The sequence below is a fragment of the Barbus barbus genome (genome assembly GCF_936440315.1).
Source record: "Barbus barbus genome assembly, chromosome: 16".
Taxonomy (NCBI): Eukaryota; Metazoa; Chordata; class Actinopteri; order Cypriniformes; family Cyprinidae; genus Barbus; species Barbus barbus.
The window spans coordinates 23,422,392-23,439,837 of NC_136744.1; the positions used below are offsets into that span (position 1 = coordinate 23,422,392).

General features: G+C 37.1%; 1 pseudogene across 1 annotated transcript in view; it reads right to left on the minus strand.

Annotated features, from left to right (window-relative positions):
- Positions 1 to 793: 793 nt before the first annotated feature.
- The window catches only part of LOC306882570 (protein eyes shut homolog), a 219,487-nt pseudogene continuing 202,834 nt past the window's right edge, over positions 794 to 17,446 (minus strand). Inside the window, exons 39-44 of the transcript in view lie at positions 11,498 to 11,670; positions 7,982 to 8,164; positions 6,191 to 6,357; positions 4,880 to 5,015; positions 1,063 to 1,237; positions 794 to 971 (exon numbers count right to left, since the gene is read on the minus strand). The product of the transcript in view is annotated as a protein eyes shut homolog (transcript). The remainder of the gene's footprint in view (positions 972 to 1,062; positions 1,238 to 4,879; positions 5,016 to 6,190; positions 6,358 to 7,981; positions 8,165 to 11,497; positions 11,671 to 17,446) is intronic.

Genomic DNA, 17,446 nt, shown 5'->3' on the forward strand with positions numbered 1-17,446 from the left:
TAGAAACTCCAGCGCTCTGATGTCCTGATATAAGAAAACATCTATAATACTCCCATCAAACCTTTTAGTAAATACACCAGACGCAACTGACACCACATCTCTTTTCATTTCAAAACCCCCGAAATAAATCAGCCCTCCATAATTTACCGCTACATACCGTTCAAAGGGGTCAATATCTTCAAAAATGACTCTTTCCTCATTTACATAGACCTGGATGAGAGTACGATTGTGAGTAATAGTGAAGTGACATTCAGCCCAAGTATGGTGACCCATACTCGGAATTCGTGCTCTGCATTTAACCCATCCAACGTGCACACACACAGCAGTGAACACGCACACACCGTGAACACACACCCGGAGCAGTGGGCAGCCATTTTATGCTGCAGCACCCGGGGAGCAGTTGGGGGTTCGGTGCCTTGCTCAAGGGCACCTCAGTCGTGGTATTGAGGGTGGAGAGAGCGCTGGACATTCACTCCCCCCACCTACAATTCCTGCCGGCCGGAGACTCGAACCCGCAACCTTCGGATTACAAGTCCGACTCTCTAACCATTAGGCCACGACTGCCCCTAAATTATTTTCATTGGCGGCTTGTCTTCTCTAAACACAGTGTCCCTGGATGCAACAGAGAAGGACCCGGTGGGATTCACTGGCGGCATTTGAGAGGTCATTGTCAATGGGCAGGACCTTGAGCTTACAGAGACAGGTGCATTGGACGGACCAATGTTGGCGACTGGGACGGGACGGCGTGTGGATATAAGGTTCAATCCCACCTGGAGGTGGGATTGATTGTGGTCTAACCTTGCTGGTAGAAGAGTCCAGAAGAGCCTAGGGGGCACTGGCATGTGTATCCATCAGGAAGGGGCACACAGGCAGCGCTGCGAGCACAGGAGTGCGGTGGGATGTGCTCAGCATCACAGAACGACACTATCTCTGAGCAAAGAGCACCTTTCCATCCAAACGCACACTGACAGCTGGAGGGGAAGGCCAAATAAAAATGATTAATAATGTTTGTCAGTCATTCCAATGCACAAACAGGTGCTTGTTCTGAAGTGGAAGTCTTACTGCACAGAGGATCCAGAGTCCACACAGGTGCCTCCGTTCTGGCAGATGACCAAACTGCACGGGTTAACACCACACTGCCCCACATTACGTCCGGACGCTGGCCTGCCCTCTGGCCCTCCTGGAGGATGAAACTTCCCATCTCATCTCATCCGAAACAGCAGATCGAAAATGCAGCCTTTAAAGTCAAAGATAGAGAGAAAATCCTGGCATTATTTACTCACGCTCATGTTTATGGTGACCAAGGGCTGTATAGCAAACAGCAAAGCAAAACAAAAAACACTTAAACCACTTTGAAAATAGTCTTTATGTCTTTAAGTTTTCTGATATGAGCCATATGATAGCACTGTGTGAGGAGAGTGAACTACACAGCATCAAAAGTTTGGGGTCAAAAATATATAAGAAATGAATATTTTTATTCAGCAAGAACGCATTAAATTGATCAAAAGTGAAGTCTTTTCCATAGTAACAGAAATTGTTTCAAATAAATCCTGTTCTTTTGAACTTTTGCTTTTGAAAGAATTCTCAAAGAGTTCCATGTTTCCACAAAAATATTAAGTTTTTTCCATCATTGATAATAATGTTTCTTGTGCACCAAATCAGCATATTAAAATTATTTCTAAAAGAGCATGTGACACTGAAGACTGATGGATGCTGAATATCCAAATCTATTTTTTTAATTGTGTAATAAAATAGAAAATAGTTATTTTAAATTTTAATCATATTACACAACATTACTGCTTTTACTTCTGATCAAATAAATGAAGGAATAAATTACAATTTAAAATATATTAAAATAGAAAATAATAATTGTAATAATGTTTTACAATATTAGTTTTTACTGTATTTTTGCTCAAATAAATGCAGATATTTGATCAAATAAACTTTGAAAGAATAGACTTCCTTCAAAAACATACTGACCCTAAACTAACCTCTTCTAATCGCTCTGGAGGCATCCATTGAGCATCCCAGCATGCCACAGATGCCTTTTTCTAAAAGACTAATAAATGTAACATTCAGAAAGAGGAAATATTTGTGCCATCACTGAAAATTCATATAATAAGCATCTAATTCCGGCACATGGCTCTCTACAGAAAAAAACAAGAAAAATACCATGGTGTTGAAAAAGTGTGTGATTATTTTTTGGAAAAGGAGAAGGAGAGAGAGAGAACATATGTACAAGTCCATGAGCTTGAGCTTTGATGGTGAAAAAGAAAAATCTATTCTGTTCCTCTTTTTCAAATCAACAGAAAAAAATAATTGAAATATACAGTAAGTGGCAGATACAGATGAGTGTTATGAATATCAAGTGACTTCATAAGATCGGTTCATATATTCATAGGTGAGTATTAAATTCAGATGATAGTTAGTCAGTCAATAACCATTTAAAATCATAATCAAGCAGTTTCAGCAATGTAATTTGAGGTTGAATATGCCCCAAGATAGCCATTCTGAAACTATATTTCATTTGCCCAGTAGACTTCCATTGTAAGTGAATTACTGTAAACTGAGGGATGAGTGGAAATTATGTTATGCAGCAATAGAGAATAACTTGTATTGAATCTAGAGCATAACAAAAGCGGCTAAATAACAAGACAAGCAGTGGCTGGGAGGAATCAGTTCAAATATGTTTTCATGAGGTGCTTATGATCCTTCATTCCACAGAATTTCAATGAGGCTGCAGTTGATGGCCAATTAAAACATTTTTTAAAATCACAGACAGATACTCTGGTGTTCTGGAACAGAATGTCTCAATTCAACTCTTTAGGAAATGCAGCAATTTATGCGAGAACAGATTTATGAAGGATTTACACAGAAATTTGTTCTGCTCGTGTTTCATGAATGAGACCCATTGACTGTAAAGCATACAGAGCCCGAGACAGAAGATACACTGCATATTACTCTCCTCACTGTGATTCACAGCTGTTATTAAATGCTGTGTGATAAGATGACAGAGATTAAAGATAAAACATACACTAACAGTCAAAAATTTGGACACAAAGAACTGAATCTGAAATTCTATCAGCTTTCTTTAAAGGTGAATCCTTAAAGGGGTCATCGGATGCAAAATTCACTTTACAAGTTGTTTGAACAAAAATGTGTTGGAAGTGTGTGTACACATACATCCTATAATGATAAAAATCCACCCAGTGGTGTTTTAAAATGCCCTTTCTCAAATCAGGCTGTTCTGAGGTTCCTGTCAGAATGACGCAGTTCTGTACAGACCCCTCCCACGATAGTTGATTGACAAGACCGTCTTACCTTAGACCCGCCCTGAGCGAGCTGAGAGCTATCCGCCTCCGGTGCAGGGGAAGACAAGATGTCTCAGATTAAGCGATTGAGGGGTTTTGTTGTTGGATATAATAATGAATATAGCAGTTGTCAGTTACTCCTGACATCTGAGCCACTGAAGACGCAGATGATTAACGTTACTTTCACTTTGAAGTGAATGCGCTGATCCCCGATCTACATAAATGCGTCAATGTTTGCCTGAATCATTCGTGATCCAGCTTCAGCTACAGAAGAAGCGAGTATAAGGGTTTTTATGAATCTTTGCAAATCGCCTTTCCTAATAATGAGCTAGTTAGCCAGTTTTGCAGCTGAAGTTTAGTATGCTCCATAGATGGATATACCAAGATGCCTCATTATCAACTGTTTCTATGTGCCGCGATACGCAAGACATCCACCATTTTTGGAATGGTCTGTGAATCTTTGAGTTCATTGACTGTGTGCGTCTACAATAGCAAGCTATACGCTTGTATATATTTGAATATTCATTGATTATTATGGGGAATGCGAGATGGCTGACGCATCAACGTATCTGGAGCGGTCGAGTAGGAAATCTACATACATCTATGGTCTGCTCGTCACTCCACGGAAGAGAGCGGCGGAGTCAGCAGAGCTCACTAGCATTTAAAGAAACATGGACTAGATCAGCGTGCTGAAGACAGAGCTGATTTTGACAGGGTAAAGAAGGTGTTTTTTACACTACCATTGAGAAATTTCAACCACAGTATGTTACAGACCTTTCATTAGACCCTAAAGAATCATATCAACTTGTGTAAAATGGGCATCCGATGACCCCTTTAAAGGAATAGCTCACCCAAAAATGAATGAGTTGTGTGGATTACTTTTGGATTATTGTGATGTTTTTTATCAGCTGTTTGGACTCTCATTCTGACGGCACCCATTCACTGCAGAGGATCCATTCGTGAGCAAGAGATGTAATGCAAAATTTCTTCCAATCTGCTCTGATGAAGAAAAACTCATCTGAATCTTGGATAGCCTGGGGGTGAGTAAATGTTCAGCAAATTATTTTTTTTTGGGAGGACCGTTTCTTTAAATCATTTAGTTAATTTCTTTACAAAGTTAAAGATTTAAATGTTTAAAAAAAAAAAATGTAAGAATATAATTTATATGCTTTGTTTGGTCAATACATAATTCCCATACTTCCAGTTGTGTTATTTCACTGCTTTATTTCATAAAGTAGGTGTGTCTAAACTTTTGGCGGATTAATAGTTAAATTTTACAGGCAATTTCCCTCAGAATGATAATGCTGACCTGCAAACACCATATATTATTTTGTTAGCATTAATAAAGCTTTGCGATGAATGATTGCATACATATTACACACAAGGTTAAGAGCCCCATCAGAACTACAGATATTCATAAAATAAGCAGAAGATCAATTCACGCACCACACTCTCTTCACACACCACTACATTGATGATCCAAGAAAGAGAGACTTTCATCATGAACTGACGATCTGAATCAAGACATTAAACAAGACCATAATGAAAAACAGGAACAAACACACTACCTTGAAAGCTGTTCTGGAATCGAGAACCCACAGGCAATAGCTCAGGTGTGTATTCTTCATATCCACCCACATAAAGTTGACTAAAGCCCACCTGTGGTCCAGGGGATGTACCCATCCTTCTCTTCTGCCCATCAACCTGTTCAGACAAGAACAAACCAACGTGACAACAGCTGAGAGTCAAAATCAGTCAATCAGAACAAGAAAATGATTTGAATTTCCATCCCCAGTAATTTCTTTTTTCTTCATATGAACGTATGTTTACTGGCTTTGTCTTGCATTTCAAACAAATAGCAATTATTATTTTAAAATGGTACTTACATCTTCAAAGCACTATATAAGTGGCAGAAAACCCTTTTTTTAATACTTTCATATTGTTTTCAAGTAACAAAATCTTTAAAACAACGTATTTATTTGAGAAGCAAAATTTATAGTTAAAGGGGACATCAGATGCAAAATTCACTTTTACATTGTGTTTGCATATAAATGTGTCGTAGCAGTGTGTGGACACAACCACCCTACAAAAGATACATATCCATTTGCTCCTTTTTTATAATCCCCAAACAACCTAAACAGTCTCAATTATCAAGCCCTTTTGATTTTCTGAGTATGATGTCATAGTGCTCAGGCCCCGCCCATGGTCGCTGACAGACTGTCCCGTATTAGCATATTCCCGCACTCAGCCAGCTGTATGATGTCTGCCATGATGACAGCAATATAAGAAATGCAGGTGTTTTGTAGTTGGATGCAAAAGTGAGTCTTCTTTTTCTCCTGACATCAGAGCCACTGAGGACACAGTGGATTAGTTTTAATTTAGACAATGCACCACAGAATACAAATAAAACAGAAGAGATGGGTGGGGTGAGCAGTAGCTCATTATCATTTAAAGAGCATGCACCGAAATGGGTTCCTGTGAACGGAGCTGTTTTTGACAAGGTAAAATGGGTGTTATTTTACACTAAATAATTACTATCAATATATTTTTTTATAATATATATATATTTTTTCAGGATTCTTTGATGACTACAAAGCTCCAGAATTTATTTGAAATGTTTTGCAACACTATATAAAAAAATCTTTACAAACATTCAATGCATTTTGCACTGAATAAAAGATATATATATATATATATATATATATATATATATATATATATATATATATATATATATATATATATATATAAAAAAAATTGGACCCTACTTTTGTAATCTAAAAATAAAATAGGCATTGAGTAGGTCAGACCAACCTTTGCTTTCCATGAAGCCAAGTCCATATATACATGTTACATAATAGTGCAAATATAAAACACACCTTCAGCCATCCATTTCTCAGATAACTTCCAAAGTGCACTGTGTGAATGTTGATCCTCGGATTCAGGCGCTCACTGATAATTGTTGCCAAACCCGAGCCGAGATTATACTTATGAACAATCCTGCCGTTCCGCAACCCCAATGCCAAGAAGTCGTCTCCACTGATGCCTTCATAAAAACAACACAGAACACAATTAACATGTGGTGGGGACCAAAAGTCTGAGAACATATTGGAAACCAGGATTTTTTTCTCTCGTCAGTTTAAATCTGGAAATAAACCGATTTAGGGTTTTGAAAAATGCATGAGGTAAAATGAATCACTAATTTTGATGTGGTCACTAATCACTCAATTTCTATGCAAAAAAGTATGTCAAACTGAAGCATTTTCACTGGTGGTCCAGGTCAATCCGGCCATCTATAAAACGTAATTTATTTTTCTTTTGAGCTGATGGATCTAACGCTTCAATTTATCTGGCCAATTATCAGGTGAATAGTTGCCATCTTATCCTCTCCGATTCCTTCTTTTTGATTTTGTCCTCCACTGTGCTGCACAGCTCCCTTGACAATTGCTTCATTATTCACAGCGCTGTCCTCTTCTCTCTTTCCCTCGATGAATCATCCTAAACTAGAATCCCGAGAGACACTGGCTGAGCTGAGGAAGATTCATACCCCCTTACGCTTTTATTCAGCTGCCTGTCTTTTGATTAAACATGTTTGTAGCAGTGACGTGTCAGTTAGCAGCCACTGAAACTGACCTTAAAATAAATTACCGATGGTGGCGGAGGAAATCAAGGCATGAGGAAACTTGACCGAGATGCTGTGTCTCTCGAAACGACAGCTCTTCTTCTTAACGCCATTTTCAACAGGAAGTTGATTTGTTGGTTTTTGTTATAAATAAACATTTCTACATTTTTGAGAAAAGCCTGTCACTCTGCATAGAATCATTTTCTTAATCAGTATTTTTGTGTTGTTTTCAAGTAACAATATGCTTTGACAAAAAACAATATATTTGTTTTAGGAACACAATTTTACAAAGATGCTTCATAAAATATTTCCAAAAGTTTTTTTTTAATAAGATTTAATTTTTGCTTAAAATTTGATATACAGTATTCTCTGAAAAAAAGCTACTCTTAATATAATATCTACTTTCTCAAGCAATTTATAATTTTTAAATATTAAACTATTTTTTTATCTGTTAAACAAGACATTTTTAGATCTATTTATATAATTATGATTAAATTAATAATGATTATAGATTATTACACACTATTATTAAATAATTATTATTCAGACTTATCTACAATTTAAAGATGTTCAAATGTTTTTATTGGTAAACAGGTCTGCATTTCTTGTATTTATTATATAACAAAATATTTACATCCTTTTCTTTACAGCCCATTTTGAACTCTATGGTTAAGAGTTCTCCTCCATTACCTGAGATTCTTTAGAGACCTCATATATAACAGATCTTTCCCTTATGGCAGCTAATAAAAATCATCGCCCCGTTGTGTGCACAGATAAAAGGTCTCTGCTGTTGGGTCCTGGACTTACACTTACAGCACATTTTACAGCAGCTGCTCCATTAATATCTCCTAGTTGAGTGATACTATTTCTGAACCTCACTTCTAACATGACCTCATCTAATGCTGGGAAAACGTTTACAGCCAAACTGCTATGAATCCAGCTCTTTTTTTCACTGATACCACTGAGGGATGAGCTGAAATCAAAGTGAATAAAGAAAGATGGAGTAGCAAATATAAAGAAATAAGACAAAATTCCCATTTTGACTCACCTTGTCCCTTTTGCCCAGAAAAGAGAATGAGGTTGTTTCTCAAAGCGGAGACATTATTGGCAAAGGTGAGCTTCAGGTGGAATTCATAAAAGTGACCCATACTGGGAATAGAAGGATAAGCCACATAGGATGAGTATCCAAATTCATCAAGCCCACTAAACCTGGGCCGAGTTATGTTGACAGCTGCAAAGAAATAGTAAAAAATAAAACAAAACACTCAATATACATTTAAGAAATTTATTTAAACATATGCCTATAATAATAATAATAATAATAATAATAATTCCAGCAACATCTACTATAATAATTATACTTAAGAAATGTATTGTAATAAAAAAAGAAGCAGCAAAATAACACTTTTACTGAGGAGGAGACACAAGATGGCGATATTGCACTATTTATAGCCATTGTCAAATTCTAAGCATTATTTCCTGTGGGGACAAATGCTGCTGCTAACGATTATTATTGTAATCTTGTGCCATTTCACTATGGGAACATACATTGGTCATAACAGCGTGATCTGCAGAAATCAGTCAGAATTTGTGAAATGGCTGTTACTTTGGACAATGCATTTCAGAGCTGGCCAATCTCACCATTTAATCACCTGGTCCATCAAGCATCGCTCAGAAACATTTCAGCTTGGGTTCATTAAGCGTTTACACTTTTCCTCCAGCGAAAAAAAAAAAGTGCTACATAAAGAGTTTTCTCCACCCCTCATTTTGTCTTTATGAACTGTGCAGTCTGCAAAGCCTCTCCGGAGGATTTCTCTGGGAACAGCATTGAAGTTCTTCCCTCTACTCTCCCCTTGAATTATTGATGCCTTTTGAAATTGCACATATATTACCTTGTCACGGTTTATTTGCACAGCGCCTAATGAAGGACTAGAATGCGTTTTTAGCAGGGACGGCTTGATGGGCCCAGCTGTATTTCTTAACTCAGTGTCATGTAATGGCTCTGTGATACGCTGCATATGCTGAGTTACGTTTCTTGCTCCAAGAGAAATTCATTAATAAACCGGCAATTTATTAATCGGACATACTGGGTACTTTTTGAGAACGCCAATTACCATCCTAAGATAAACTGCAGTCCTGTGTAAGGATGTGGTTTGAGCTCATTTCCAAAGCCTTCAGAAGTAATCAGAATTGCAATAATTAGGCACGAAAACTCTTGCTTTCCCTGCCTTATTTCTCACTAATGATACATGACACACTTTATTATTATTTTTTAATTCTTCTTGTAACTAAATTTTTTTTCTGTCAATGTCCCTTATGACAGGATAAAGATATGACCTCAAATAACCATATAACTTTTCATGCAAAGGCACTGCAGAACACAGGCTGCTTCTCTGTTATTCTGCTGCTGTGGCTGGAGGTGAATAAAGGAACAAGAAAACAAAACCTTCGACTCACTGCCAGTTTTTACAGGTGACATCACCCATTTATTTCCATTCGTTCTAGTCAAAAACCATTTGTGTGTAAGGATTTTGCTGTGGTGAAATTCAATAGCTTTCCATCAGCTGTGTTGGCTGGAGTTGGAGATATTTTGCTTTTTTTTTTTATTTGCTTCTCTTACCACTGACACACACACATATGCATGCAAAACTGAAATAAAGAAAAGACACAAAATAAAAATATGCACATGTGAGCAACTCACAAAATCTGTTTGATCCTATACACTTCTCACAAGACGATTCTTTAATCTTTTGACGTAGAGCCTGGTGCCCGATGAAATGAATACAGGAAGTCACATGATGTGTGTGTTAAGGCAGTAAGGCGGTTTAGGACAGATGTGCTATTATGTTATGGGTCTATTTTAGGTGAGTGTGATGTTAACGGTGCGTCAGAGAACACAGTCTGTCCTCTAAACTCCACTGCCGCCTCAAGCTGCTTTCAGCAACACAAGTTCCCGTGATCAATCGAAAGATCAATCTATCTGTTTACACTTTTAAAAAAGCTAACTCTTTCATAATAAAGCTGCATTTATGCAAAGAACAGATTTTAAGTTGGTCAAAATGAAATAAAATGGCAGTTGAAGTAAAGCTGAAAAAATATACACATTAGAAACTTAAAATGAAAAGAAAATGAAACATTTTGCTGAAATAAAATAAAATACAGTCAATTATAAACATTACATGAAAATCTTAACTTAAAATCTAAAATATTGCCATGGCAACTAACTTAGATTAGTTAAGATATGTTAAGACTTTAAGAGTTTTTGTAATTTTAGTACTTGTACTGAAATGAAAACAAAAATCAAAGCTAAACAGAAAACACTAATTCAAAGTGTTAATAAATACTATCATAGTATTCAGATAAAACTAATATAACTCTGGTGCATGACACCCATTTTTCCAATATATTTATTTTTCTTTATTTATTTAAGTTAATTTAAGCAGCTACTTTGGATGTTACCACATGAATCACATTTGCCATGTTGCCTGGCAACTTAAAAAAAAAAAAGATCATGCTCTTTGAATCTTATTTTCTGAGTAATCTATAAAAATACATTACTAAAAATGTATCTAAATGTAACACTAAATCAATACATAAAACAGACTCAAAACACCCTTCCTGTAATTCCATTAGCCCAGGCTCTTTTGAAGAAGTCCAGCACATCTAAAGTTGAGTGACTGCCCAGAGGCAGCAAGGCCTTGGCTACTAATCAATACTGATTGATGTTATCTGCTGTTATCGGCCTTTAAATTCAAATGTCAGTCCCACTCGGTGTGACACTGGGAGATTAGAACACTCTATTTGGCATCGGGCTCTTTGCTGTCTGACAGAGCGACGTCTGCTAGCCCTGCCCGGCGTGCTGTGCCAAGCGGTCCTCAAACCACGCCACCCAATTAGATTACAGCAAAATAGCAGCAGTTATTTTCCCTCTAAGCGCCGTCGAGAAGATGAAGAACTATCTGTGTAAGCAGATATCTGACTTTAGCTGATTTAACACTGAGGTAGAGCCGGGAAGAGGAGTACATTAGTTACACGACGCTGTAGTGTGTCTTCACAGCTTTGTTATTTGAGACAATAAAACAAACCCAATTGCAGCAAGTACATTCTGTGACTACGCTTTGATAAATTAAGTTTCAGAGTCACCTAATTTAAAGAACTTGGTGTGCTCATTATATTTAGATGCGTACTCTATTACCTGTAGACGCCTCGAAAGGTCAGAGGAATCGTGAAAGCAGTACTATGCAGATTGGCAGGTATCCTCAAACCATTCAGAGTTCAGTAACTGTTTAGTGAGCTTGTAGCTAACGTAGAGCACTTAGCTTCTCTAATTGGAACGGTATTTCAACGGCTTGCATCAGTTAATCAAAACAGCTGGGAATACATTTCAATCTACCACCTATGGGTCTAACCTCAAAGATGGAGGTGCTCGCAGGAGATGGAGGAAAACAAACCTCAGAATTTAACAAATATCAAACGAAACACCCTCTGGCCATGCCGGTTTCATTGTGTCTCCATGGATGCTGCTGTAAATTGCCGTCTATGCATGAACCTCGACGGGACCTACCCTCGTCGCAGAGGAGACCCCGCCTTCCGTAGGGGCAAAGACAAGCCGCTTCGAGCCGCGTCTGGGTAACGCAGGTGGCGCCGCGCACACAAGGGTTTCGCTCGCAGGCAGTGAACTGGCACAGCTTATCGGAGTAGAGCGAAGGACACGCGCAGAACCAGCTGTCTCCATCGCTGCACACAAGGAAACAAAAAACAGAGAGATCATTAGCACACCAATGAAATGTACCCGTACTGCATCATTACCTTAAGTGGAGTTTACGTTGAAAGCATAAATTGGGAAGGGGCATTGGGGGGGTTGATAGTGTCAAAAAAGCAGAGGGGAATACAAATGAGAATACAGAGCTGAAGTGATGGAAGTCGTACATCACCGGCCTGAACTCTAGACCAGCCTTGTCGGACAGACCAACGTGAACTGATCTTGCAGTGCAAGACCAAGTAAAAGTGCATTTTTTTTTTATTATTTTGCTAAGTAAAAACATTCTATGCATAAAGAAATGAATAGCACTTGATTTAAGATATGAAGGTACAGTTGTATAAGATGAAGACTCGAAGTCAGTGATCTCGAACAGGAGTTTTCAAATCCCTAAGGGGTCCACTGACAGTTGAGAAGAAAATAAATACAAAAAAATAAATACATAAAAATGGCAAATGGCAAATAAAACAATTTTAATATATAATGCAAAACATATTAATGTACAGAATTTGGGATGAATATAATTTCATTCTGCTTTCTAAACAGTGGTCAAAAATAGTGAGATTAATCACAAAAGTTTTTATTTACAGATAAGATGCAAAAAGACAAGTGTCATTTAGAAAGTAATTGTTTTTCAGATAAAAATGTGTACATACACACACACGTACACACACACACACACAAAATAAAACAATTAAAAGAAAAATCCAAACTTTTGAGTAGTATATAAAGCTATATAAATATATGTATAAGCTATACACACACACACACGCACGCATGCACACACATATAATATATACTTATAGCTTTATACACTATTGTTCAAAAGTTTGGGGTCAGCAGGATTTTTCTTTTAATAAAACAAGGATGCATTAAATTGATGAAAAGTGACAGTGAAGACATTTACATCGTTACAAAATATTTCAATTTCAAATAAATGCTGGTTTTTCTATTCAACATAGAATCCTGAAAAAATGTATCACAACTTCCCTAAAAATATTAAGCAAGACAACCATCATGATAAAAAGAAGAAATCTTTCTTGCACACCAAACACCTACATATTAGAATGATTTCTGAAGGATCATGTGACACTGAAGACTGAAGTAATGATTCTGAAAATTAATACATTTCATTTTAAAATATGCTAAAATAGAAAGTTATTTTAAATTGTAATCGTATTTCACAATATTACTGTAAGTAATGCGAGAAGTGAGCATAAACTTAAAAAAAATATTAAAATCTCACTGACCTAAACACCTTTGATAGAGGTGTACATGAAAATGTTTTGCTGCTTTTATATTTATGATTAACAAATAGGTTAAACATAGGTTAAACATATTTGCAGGTTTGTGGCATTGAAACAACAACCACAACCCTGATCGTTCATTTTTAACATGGATTGGATTGCTCATGTTTTGAGATCACATGACCAGTCATGTCATGCTGTTACTAAAAACAACATGTTAACTTCACATGGCGCTTTCAGACAGTGCTCCAGGCGATTTACCCAGGATAAACATCTAGACAAAATACCTCTATACAGTATATACATTATGCAGACACAACATTATACTTGGTGGAATGGCCATTTTAGGAAAGTTATAATATGAGGCAGAGAAAAGACTAAAATAAAAAAAGGGAAAATATATCCAAGACCACTGGGACGAAGAAGACTCAGCATAGATAAACAGAAACATATTGAGTGCACCTTTAAAAATCCCAGGTTCATTTAAATAAGAGCATAACTGAGCTTGAAGGCCATCTGCAAATGTAGACTCACATTCTGCTGATGTTGATCTAGCCTTACTGTAAGCGAATGATTAGAAACGCTCAAGCTAACGGCTGACTGCCGAGGTGCAATTCCGCAAACGGAACTTTTATAATTCCAGGCTTTATCCCCAAGCGAGAGGTAGAGGGTGGGCCAGCATGATAAGCAATATTCAGACAAAAACTTCATAAGCTGCCGGAAGACGCAGACGGTTTTCAAAGGTATAATATCAGAAACAGGAAGGCATTGGAGGAGTTTCAAATCTATAAATTAATAATGTGTTTTGAGCTGCAGCACAGCTGAAATGAAATATTTACATTCTGTCACTGGGATTTTGAACCAATGCAAGTGACTGATACATATACACGCACACACACAACAATACAGAATATTCCTAAAACCTGGGCATGAAAAGATTTGAATGAGGACTATCTATGCAAAGAGAATTTGAATCCGCTCACATTTTCAAATAAAATCACTGGTATGCATACAAATGTTACAAAAATAATTGCACTTATGCAAACAAAACTGGATAGGACAACAATCAGTCTTCCCACTCTGTAAGACACTAATCAAGTGACCTCGTTTGTACACAAGCACTCTTTGCACCGTTCCCAGGGAAAGACAGCAGACGGTTTGTCACTGCCGTTCAGGACAGTAGGGGGTAATGCCACGGCAGACTGCGAGATTATTGCCCTGCATTATGTAGAACATGCAAACACATCTGTTTCTGTGACTGATTGCCCTTCACCAGCCATGCGAGCTTAGACTGATGCAGGGAACATTCAGATGTCAGCAGATAAATACGTTTACATATTTAAAGATATCTGTAAACATCCACACAATTCACTTTTTAATTAACATCCGCTCTCTTCTGGAAGAATGTACATATATATATATATATAACTCAGTAAGATTTTTGTGTTTTTGAGAGAAGTCTCTTATGCTCACCAAGTCTGCATTTATTTGATCAGAAATACAGTACAAACCGCTATAGTGTGAAATATCTTTACGATTTAATATAACTGCTTTCTATTGTAATATGTTTAAAAATGCAATTTATTCATGTTATGCATAGCTGGATTTTTACTCCAGTCTTCAGAGTCATTTGATCCTTCAGAAATGATCCTAATATGCTGACCTGGAGCTGAATAAACTTTCATATTAATATCAAATGATAAAAATGGTTGTTTCATATTTTGTGGAAATTGTGATATATATGTTTCAGGATTCTTGAATTAACAGAAAATGCAAAAGAACAACATATATTTTAAACAGAAATCTTTAGTACCATCTATTATAAAAAACTTTACTGCCACTTTTAATCATTTTGTCTATTCTCTTTGATTAATTTTCTAAAAAAAAAAAAAAGAAAGAAAAAAGGTATGGTATACTTAATTTGACAAAATTAACATCTCGTTCTTGACTAATTTTATTGGATTTCCAAACATTATGATTTTTTCCCTTCACAAAATTGGATTACAAATGCATTTAGATGTTAATTAGACACCGTTCAATGCATTGCAACATTATTCACTGGACAAACATTTGACACTGGTATCATTCTTGGTCAAGCTCTTGGAAACATACTGTTGCTAATACAGTTCACAGACGTTATCCTGCGTTCAATTATATAAAGATCCTGATTTAAATGAATTCGATGACCATGGGGTATTATGTAACACAGACAAATGTTCTTGGTTTCAGTCTCTTGACTGTGTTTGGGCAGAATGGTGGTGAATCAGAGGTCACTGCTACAAAGCAAGAAACTTGGGAATAAAAAAAACACACAGAAACTCTGTAATCTATGAGATGTTCTGAAAACCTGGCGACAGATGTCTCCACTAAATTGAGTCAAATGCCTTCCTGACGCACACCTCTCCCAACAGATATAATGAGCTGCCATCACCACTGACCATTTCGGCTGCAAAAGTCAACGTGTATGAATAATTTAACAAGGAAAGCATTCTGTCTGTTTAAATAAGGGTGCATCAAGAGAATAAGATAAGCAGACAAAACAGTCCCTGCCTTGCTTTTCTATAGCTACTGCACAGACTGTAAACACCATAAAATATCTTACAGGTATCAATAAAATAGATAAATCTTAATTCTGTTTAATAAGGTCATGTTATAGGATTAATAAAGCAATGTAGACCCAGATAAGTTAACAATACTGACCAAAGGCAGCATTTAAAATGAAAAGATCTCAGCTGTAAACACGACATGAGGCCACGGCTCACCAGAGACCCAAAATGGAGAGTCTGGCCCTCCAAACGTGCTGGATTGCCTGTTTAGTGGGCCAAGCACTCGATTATACACTTGGGCGGGCGTGACACACTCAGTAAAAGAGTTTAGTGCTCAGCTCGACAGCGAGGTGAATGATGTCGCTTTACGGGAATGAAATGAACGGCTGATGTACAGCTGTTCGCTCCTGCCCTCCGCATGCTCCAGCCGTTACCCGGTGGAGGTGGGCAGAATCTGTCTCAAAGTCAAAGGATTACAACCGTTAAAGCCATGAATCACTGTCAGAACTTAACGCTAGTAAAGGGACTTAAAACAGAAAGCCAAGTACTTTGAATGCTCACATCATGTCCAAATCCACAGCCATATATGCACTTTTGGAAACTTTTAAAAGTGCCAGGGAGAAAATGGATGCGGAGACCTGAGGTAAAATACCATTATGGGAGATGAAAATAGAGAGAGAAATTACTCTAAGCAGAAGCAAAAGGCAAGGAAAGAGGGAATATGTTTGAGAACCATCTGTTGAGAAAAACTAGACCGCTAACGTCAGCTGCTGGTTTGGAGAAAAGGCCCATTTTTTGTGGCAACATGCTCCATCCGCTCTTCTCGGCTAACTGGGATAACCATTAGATCATCTTCCAGGGCTATTATCTGCCTCACATAAGTGCAGCTAGTTTTACGCTTTTAAAGTAAATACGGTCTGTTATTTCTTTCTCGATGCAAAGGCTAAGTACTCTGCACAACGTCACAAAAGAAAATAATAGTTGCTGCCTTTCAGACTAAAAATGAATGATTACATACAAGATATCTAACCAACGTATCAAAAGAATCCCATGTGATCAAAGAGAATACTCTGGCAATTTGTTTACAGGAAACCGCTCTGTGGGGGAGAAGATAAAAGAAAGGACGGTCATCACCACAGAAAAAGACCATTCAAACACAAACCAAATGTCGAAGCCTGGACTTCTCAATGGCTCATCTCATAAAGGTTAGTGAAGGGGGTAATGCACCAGGTTGGTTCTTGAGATATATAAAAAAAAAAATCAATTTTCACAGAGTGCTTGGGCAAAACGAGATGGATAGAACCAGAAATATGGATGACACCATGTACAAGACTTAAAAAATGGAATACCTAGATAATAATAAAAACAAACAAAACAACAAACTATTTAAAAGTACAGTATATTAAATAATTCTATCATTTAAAGGGATAGTTCACCCAAGAATGAAAATTCTGTCATTAATTACTCACCCTCAACCTGTAAGACCATTGCTCATCTTCGGAACACAAATTAACCTGTTACCCTGCGCCCCTATTTTTGAGCATTTTGTAAAAAACGATATAACCAAATAAAAATGTCTGTAGCTCTTGAACCCTAAGGTCTATATTTAAAAATCTGGTGTTGTTTGAAACTAGACACTTGATCCTTTGTTACTCTAGAGTCATAATAACTCAAAATTAGTATAGCAATAGAGTAAAACAAGGTAAAATATACATGAAATTGACTCGCGATATGTTTTAATGAAGCTCACTAAGGGAAAAATGGATGAGACTTTCATGCCAAAGGCCTGAAAACACCATAAAGATAAAGCTGAACATCTGACCATGTTTTGATTCAAATTTGAGGATGATACTCCCAAAAATGTAGTTTCTGTAAGCTTTTATTTAAAAAAAATCTAGGCGTCCTTTCAAAAAAGCCATTTGGAGACCCCAAATAGACACTTTGTAAACAAATGTCCAAAT